The sequence below is a fragment of the Octopus bimaculoides genome, chromosome 9 (genome assembly GCF_001194135.2).
Source record: "Octopus bimaculoides isolate UCB-OBI-ISO-001 chromosome 9, ASM119413v2, whole genome shotgun sequence".
In the NCBI taxonomy this organism is placed as follows: Eukaryota; Metazoa; Mollusca; class Cephalopoda; order Octopoda; family Octopodidae; genus Octopus; species Octopus bimaculoides.
In genome coordinates this window covers 40890218-40898998 of record NC_068989.1, presented here as the reverse complement: position 1 = coordinate 40898998, position 8781 = coordinate 40890218, and positions in this window count along the sequence as shown.

The following is an 8781-nucleotide window of genomic DNA, read 5'->3' as shown; positions in this document are numbered from 1 at the left end:
ATATATATATATATATATATATATATATATATATATATATGTGTGTGTGTGTGTGTGTGTGTGTGTGTGTGCGTGTGTGTGTGTGTATATGTATGTATGTATGTATGTATAAGAAGTGTGGTTGAAAATGCACAGAGAATATACTAAAATTAATCAGTATCTAATTAGCTAACCAAATTCTCATATATAGGAATACACTTGACCGGTTTCACATTAAATTTTTTAAAGTTTATTGCGTATGGAACTGCATCGCAAATTTTGTCTTATTGGGCGGGCCGTTGTTATAAAAATTATTTGTTTTTAAAGAAGGAATGTAACTCCGAATGCTATCCGTTTACGTACAAATTGACTGGTCAACGTTCATGAGTTAGGCTCATATGAAACACAATCAAAAGGAAAAAGCGTCATAAACAATTTTTGAAGCCCAGAAGAAAGATTTTTAGACGTCCGGTACTACCAGATAAAGGTAAGAAACCTAAAATAATAGGTCTTTCCAACTTAAAACTCTCAAAAAGAACAAATCTAAATCCTTTCAAAAAGTCTTAAATATATCCGACACCACAGTATCTTAACCTCAGGGAAGTACGTGATGACATTTCAAGTCTTGATAGAAAATTAAGATTAACGAGAGAACTATTCGATAAAGAAAACACTGATCATCCCATTCTGCAAAACAAAAGCAGTTACAATCCAGCAAAAGTAAAAAAAAACAAAACACTAGACATATTTTGTGAGTTTTATCCACCTTCACTTTGTTCAAAAGTAAATGTTCCGTGGTCGAGACTACACATAAATTTCGCTGCTCTTTTATTTGTTTCTTACAACTTAGTGGTAGTTGATAGTTTTTCCACCGTTAAATTTTGAGTTTTTATCCACCTTCACTTACAATGAACCTTCACTTCCTAAACCGAAGTCCAACTCTTGTAAAACACAATGGAAACCCTAAAAAGCGTAGTAATAAGTTATAAAAGAAGCTCATAAGGGGAGTGCTGCATATATGAAGATGGAACAATGCAAAAATACTACATTAACTCTACTTCAAGTTGTTACCCGCTATAAAATTGTAAACATCTACCAACAAAGACAATGTATAAACATAACACTCTCATAATCCAACACAGAAAAGGCTTAACTAATAATGAAATTGATTATCTAACAAATCCTTATAGCCAAAAGCATTTTCTACGGATTTCCCAAAATCTATGAAAGGAAAACTGACTCCAGTAAAAAATCACATTCAATCCGCATAAACATATTCCTTCTGAAAGATATCAAATTAAGACCAACTGTGGCAGGCCTAGCCTGTGAAACTCATATACTTACCAACATCCTTGACTTACTGTTAAAACGTCTTTTGAGGTGATCAAGACCTATTAAACTATCTGCCGAAAACAGTTAACGGGAAACCATAATCGCTTCATTTGATATAGTAAATTTTTATATTACCATCTTATACGAGTATGGACAAGATACACTAGAAGTTTAGCTAAGAGAATTTCTCTGATAAAATTCGGACGGAATTGGTAAACAAATCATCACAGAGGGATTAATATTCACCTTTCAAAACAATCTTTTCATTTTCTAAAAAACACCTACAAATAAAACCTAAACAATGTACAGTATCAACTTCCTAACTTATCTGGTAAAAATCTGGAAACGATGCTTAGATAACCGCCTTATTCTGTGGACATACTACCTAGATGAACTCAACGATTTCAAATTCCTACTCAGTAGCATCAATAACAGCATTCAGTTCACAATAGAATTTAGCCAACCGCTCTTCTTAGACATTTTGATTATAAAGAATGACAAGAAACCGACATCTACTGTACCAACATACTCTAAACCAACATACTCTAAACAATAACTACTATTTACTTCACGCCACTTAAAGTATATCAAATCCAATATTACATTGAAATCTAGCAAGAAGAATCCAAGCGATTGTCTCCAATCCAGAAGTTCAGGATATATCATTTGAATTAGATCAAGCGCTGCTTGAAAGAAAGTATCCGTCTATTCTGAAAGAGAATAGAATAGAAGCGAATAATTACGTAAAACCAAGAACAGTTGATGCACTCAAGACCCAATCTGTGATTACTACACACAACACAAGAAACATAGAAACATTCAACAAACATTGAACATTATCCATCAGAAGGTACCTATATTGGGCCGAGACCCAAAAAGGAAAAAGGAACTTGAATAATACAAAATAATCAAATGGAAAAGATAACCAAAATCCTTAAAAAAGACTACTTACCAATGCGAAACTACCAACTGCGAACTCAGTTCCAAATGTTAAAAAGCGTAGCCGATCAGTTAAAACGTGGAATTTATGAGAACATTTTTGAGGACACAGCTTTTACATTTAAACCGAGACACATTTTACTGTGAAAAACAATTTTACTTGTTCTTCAAAAAATTAATATACGCCATCAAATGCATCTCTTTAAGAATGAAATTAACAATCCATCGTCAACAAATTCCACTTGAGCAACATCTGGACACATGCATGGAAAACAAATCTCCCACATTTTATGTCTTCCCATTCTATCAATGTGCAGATAATATCACAGATCAAACAAGAACAAATAATGTTCTTGCTCACACCACATCTTGCTAACAAAGAACATGTTCAGTGGGAGTGAACTAACACTGATTGCTAATTTTATTATTTGACTGATAATAAACAATATGACTATCTATTAATACTTCATGCAAACATATATTATATCAATAATCATTCAATGCTTAAAGCAACTACAGTCCAAAAAAGGAAGAACCAAACTGCTATGTCCTTAATATGTTGAACTATTATAACGTCCTCGTCGGCATGCAGTAAACTTAGTAAAGACACGACTATCCCTGACCACCTACGGCGTACGATTTCTTTTATTGTCAACACAGGACTCAATACAGGGGACATTATAAGGACGGACAGGTGGACGTACATAGTGTGAATACAATGAAATGATTACAATGAAAATAACAAATATAATTAAATCGAATCAACATATTTTTAAAATTTCACAAAAATTAGATAAATAACTAAAGATCCCTATTATTTACATCATCGGGTTAATTAACCCACCGCCATTATCCGACGTATCCCCTTTTATCGCTGGATGGCTGCATTTATCCATTTCCATTCATTCGCAACTCTCTAACGACTGTCGACTATCTTTTATCGAACGCTCTATGCCACAGGTATCTCCTCTCCAACTGGATTTTACTTTGAAGTTGATAGTTAAAATAACTAACCAACTCCCGACCGGAGATGAAGGTACCTGTCGCGATTTCTTTCATACGTGTTCTCCATACTGTCTCTTTCAGCATGGCTACTACACAGAGAAACAAGCCCCCATTTCCTTCTTCAGGTAGGAGGGCGACACAATCTTAGTAATAGATTCAGCTGATAGCTGTAATCTTTCTATCTTTGATAACAGCTGCTCGCCAGTAGTCCAGGTACATACTAGGACGTTCGGTTGGTCCAGTCTGTAACGATCTGTCAGCTGAAATCGCTTAAACAGATCGGTGACGCGTGGTCTTCCCTTCCTATTTGCCGATCCAACGCCAGGCGTGCGTCCAGAATAGCGTTAAAGTCACCTAACACGACTAATGTCATTGACGTCACGAGAAAGTTTCCGAGGCGTGGATAGAAATCGTTTTGTTTACCAGTACCACAAGGCACATAAATGCCTATCAACCTGAAGTCCTTACTACTGTTTGTCAAGTCGAGAACGACCAACTCACCTTCAGGATCAACAAAGATTGCTCTTGTCTGTAGAGCCAAGCTTTTACGGAGCAACACTACTACACCGCCTCGACCTCGGTCTGGCTAGGAGACATTATTTTCTCATAGCTATTCAGGAGTGCCAAGAAGGTTCATAGGTCGTCCGGCTTGGACCATCACATCCATACTATGATCCATACTATGTGACCTGAGGTCGTCGTAGAAATATGCCTACTTCCACTTCGAACTCAGGCCACGCACATTCAGACAGCCGACATTAAAACTAGCCATCCAAAGGAAAATAAAAGCTTACTACGTGTCAGATAATAGAGGGATCAACTTCGGAGTCTCCGAGTATCCCTCCTCTTTTTCCTTTTCATTTTCTTCCTTAGTCTCGGACTGTAGGTCTATGAGCTTCGGTTCTTTCTTTTAACTGTTTGTATAATTCTAAATCCATGCGGGCATACCCGCTTGTGTCATAAGTTTTTGACCTGTGGTGTTTAGTTATTATGTTGTCCAAGTATTTGTCCTTTAAATCGAATTTGACCAGTGTGGTCCTATCTGCTGGGGTCGTATGGTTAAGGGGACAGAGTTTTTATGTTTTGGGTGCTGTGCTACGTTTTTTGTGGATGTAGTGGGTTGGAAGGGATTGGATGACACAAACTGTCTTTTTGGTCTCTTTTGCATCATTTCCATGAATTCCTCCTTTGTTATGACGACCTCCATGTTGTCTGCTGGAGAGGGAACTTCACTTGTCACAACTTTCTTTTCACTTTTCTTCTGTTCTTTAGTCTCTTTTTTTTTTTCCTTTGTCTTTCTTCAGCTTTCTCCTCCGCATTTTCTGTGGTCGAGGTGCGGTCTTCTTTTTCTTTTCGAGGGCCGCATTCTGCTCTTATGTGGCCCTTTTTGTCACATTTGTAGCCGCGCAGCTTTTTCCCCCTCAACATGTATCTTAACTATAATGTCTTCCCCAATCACTATACGGCCAAGGATTTCTTCTAGGTTAGCCGTTGTTACTTGTACTAAGATTTCTACGCTCTGTCCTAAACAATTTTCGTGGGTAGAGCGTGTTGTTTGTAAGATATTGAATTTGTCCTCTCTGCCGTAGTAGATCACCACAATGATCCACTTCACGTCAACTTATGGTGGTACGCCTTCAATTCTGATCCTGGACGTTCTACGTCCCAAATATGAGAGGAGTGGAACCACTTCCTTTTTTTTAAGCGTTGTCACTGAATGTTCCTTCGCTTTTTCAGCGTTTCTAAACCTTACCTCAATAGAGGCAAACCTTTTGCCTCGGGACACATACGTAATATTGTTCCAGATCCGTCCGAGACACTTTTCAATTTTCTCCTTTTCGAGATTTTTTCTGTGAAACATTGAAGCATTTATACACAATAGTTCTGTCGTTTCTTTGCAGTGTTATTTCACTTGGTGGAGAGATATGAACATCTTCCCCATCAGTTGCAAGCATGCCGTAAGAAGCTTGGTATTCCGTTTTTCATACGCTTTCGTTTTGATGTGACATTCATTATTTCAGCATAATTTCTTTTTACTTCCGTATTAAACGTTAACTCCATTGTTGAATTTAATTCCCTGTTGTATGTTTTTTTCCCCTCAAAAATTATTTGGAATATTCCCCCAACGAGAATATTATTTTTAAGAAAAAATTTACACAGCATTCAAAGTGAGACCGAATCCTTCCCCCGTGGGGGAGGCACAAAACTTTTTAACAACGCCCGTAAGGAGGAAAAATTTTCAACCAACAATTTAACAAATTAACAATACCTTACGGTATAACAACAGCAAATAACAACTTAATCCAATTTTGAATAGAAAAATGAACCAGCATAAACTCACCGACTACAATGAATGGAACTAGCTCGATGTTCTCCCATCAAACAAGAGGGAAGACGTCGAACAATACCGCCGCAAGACAGCAGAACGCATGTGTTCCACACAAAGATATTAGTTCAACAGCAATCAACAAACAACACGATCGGCTACTACTTACTGGTACTTCACGTACTTCTCTTTACTTATAGTGACTATTAATACTAATTCCCTACAGCAAAACTCTGGTCAAATTTTGTGATTTTGTAAACAATTCTCCCTATAACTTGCTATCACATTCGAAATTTTAATCAAATACAAACCAAGAAAAATGGGAAATCATCAATGATTTCAAGGCTGATCAAAATATAATTATTAAAGAAGCTGATAAAGGTAGTGCGGTAGTTATTATGGACAAGACACAATACATGAACGCTTCACTAGCTCTTCTTCGCGACAACATTTATTCTGAAAAAGTTAACAACTAACAACAATCCAAAATAATGAAGAAGCTCACTACCCTCATATAACAGTTCTAAAAGGATTTAACGGAAAAGGAAACCGATTACTTAACAAGATTTGACTGCACAACCATCACATTTTACGGACTTTCAAGAGTGAATCCATAAATGAAGCTTCTAGCAGATGAACGTCATATGTTACATCACAGAGATCTCAAAATGAGACCAATTGTGATATGTCCGTCCTGTGAGACACATAGACTTAGTAACTTCATTGAGATTCTTCTAAAACCCATTCTTAGACATATACCGAGCTTCATAAGAGATGACTTAAACTTTTTAAACAATCTTCCGAGCAAAACCAGCATGGACTATCTTTTAGTCTCATTCGATGTAATAAATCTCTACACCTCGATTTAACACGGATAAGGAATAGATGCTATAATATTCTGGCTGGAAAAAATTCCAAATGACATACCTGACCGAATTGGGAAAGTGTTTGTCAGTGAAGGAATAAATTTCCTCCTACAAAATAACTTGTTTAGCTTCAATGACAGCCCCTACAGATGAATATCTGGGACTGCGATGAGAAAGAGGGTATTCCTTCCCAAGTCTCTAAAAAGGTTAGCACCAAATTACACACCAAAAATTCAATCGCGATAGTCAAAAAATTCAACCGTCCTAATTGTGGAACATGTATCAATTTTATGGAAGGTTCAACATTCAAGCCAAGGCAAACATTAACCATAATAAAATCATTTCACGTGTGCATCAAGGAACTTAATTTATATTTTCAAATGAGGAAAATATGGTGCGGGTTAAGAGCTTGACTTTGAGTGATAGAGTGACGGTACGCTGGCAACAGATTCGGCATCTCACAACTAGGAAAATTTCCGTAAGTAAACACCCGAAAACGAATATCTAGTATAGCAATCTTTCCCTCTATATCAATGCACTGGAAACACTTCAAACCAATTTCGATTGTTTATTCCTTCTTGAGTCATGCTTGGCTCATAAGGGCCGGGTTCCCGGTTTCATTGGTGCATAGGTTCCGCACCAGGAGGGGACGCCGGTCCGTCACATGTGAGCTGATAGATGCAGGAGAAAAGAGTGAGTGAAAGTTGTGGTGAAACAGTCAGTAGAGGTTCGCAATTATCTTCTGCCGGAGCCATGTGGAGCTTGGGTGTTTCGCTCATAAACACACACACCACCTGGTCTGAGATTCGAACCCACAATCTCTCGACCCTGAGTTCGCTGCTCTTACCACTCGACCATGTGCCTCCACAATTTCGATTGAGTAAGGAAAATATGCTTATTAAGAACTATAAACCACAACTAAACATAAATAAATATAAATCACAATACGCCACAATAAGGAAACAACTCAATTTTTTCACGAGAAACGACTAAAAGCAACGACCATTGATAAAATGTTGAAGTAACGGGCTGCCTCCAGGTTTCGAAACTCTAACTTGAAACTTCTGTACAATAACACCTTGCACATTTTCAAACACCAGTTGCTGACATCACTCTAGGCTTAACCGATTAGATTTTTTCTGGTCAAAACCGAACCCTCAGGGAAAAACAAATAAACAACCGGAACGTTGGACGACCGTCAGATTAAAAACAGGTTATCAAGTCCTTTCAAAACACAAATGACGGATGCAGAAAATCAAACAGCCAGAGTATTAGTTCTCTACTGGTCAAAACCAAGTGATCAAAACAGTCGACAAACGAATTATGTCTCCAGGAAGTAAACCAGCTAGAACGCTGGATTTCTGCGAAACCAAAATATGTGAAAAATACATTCGAAAAACAAATGACATATTCAGGCAGTCAGCCAGCCAAACGATTATACCATTGGCAGACAAAAACAAGTGACGTCACTAAATCTACAACTAATCAGAACTTGAACCTCTACCTTAACCAAACACACACACACACACACACACACACACACACACACACACACACACACACACACACACACACACACACACACACACACACACACACACACACACACACACACACACACATTCTTTTATTCTTTTATTTGTTTCAGTCATTTGACTGCGGCTATGCTGGAACACCGCCTTAAAGTGTTTTAGTTGAAGAAATCGACCCCAGGACTTATCCTTTGTAAGCCTAGTACTTTTTCTATCTGTCACGTTTGCCAAACTGCTAAGTTACGGGGACGTAAACGCAACGGGCATCGCTTGTCAAGCGATGTTGGGGGGACACACACAGACACACAAACATATACACACACATATCTATATATACATACACATACATACATACATACACACACACATACACACACACACAAACATATATATTTATACACGAGGCTTTACATAGCGTCATATCGTTATCGACTGCTATTTCCGGCAAACATTAGTGCTTTGTTGTACCACTATTTCTTGTGTATGTGTCTTATGCATCCAAATATAAGCATATTAAAGAGGCATATTTATATTCAGCGTGTGTTAAATCTATTAAAACATTAAAAAAGCAATTGTTCATCTTAATCAGATGTAAGCCTTCACCAACCCTTAATAACTTTATATGAAAACGCAAAATTAAAATGAAATTAATCAACTCAGAAAAGATAAAGATAAGGAAAAAAAAAAGAAAAAAGTGTTTTATTCTTAGAAATCTAATGCTAAGATCTACACGTATAGCCTAGATAAAGGATAACGTTGAAATTATATAAAACATTTATTTTTGAATTATTTATTAATAAAA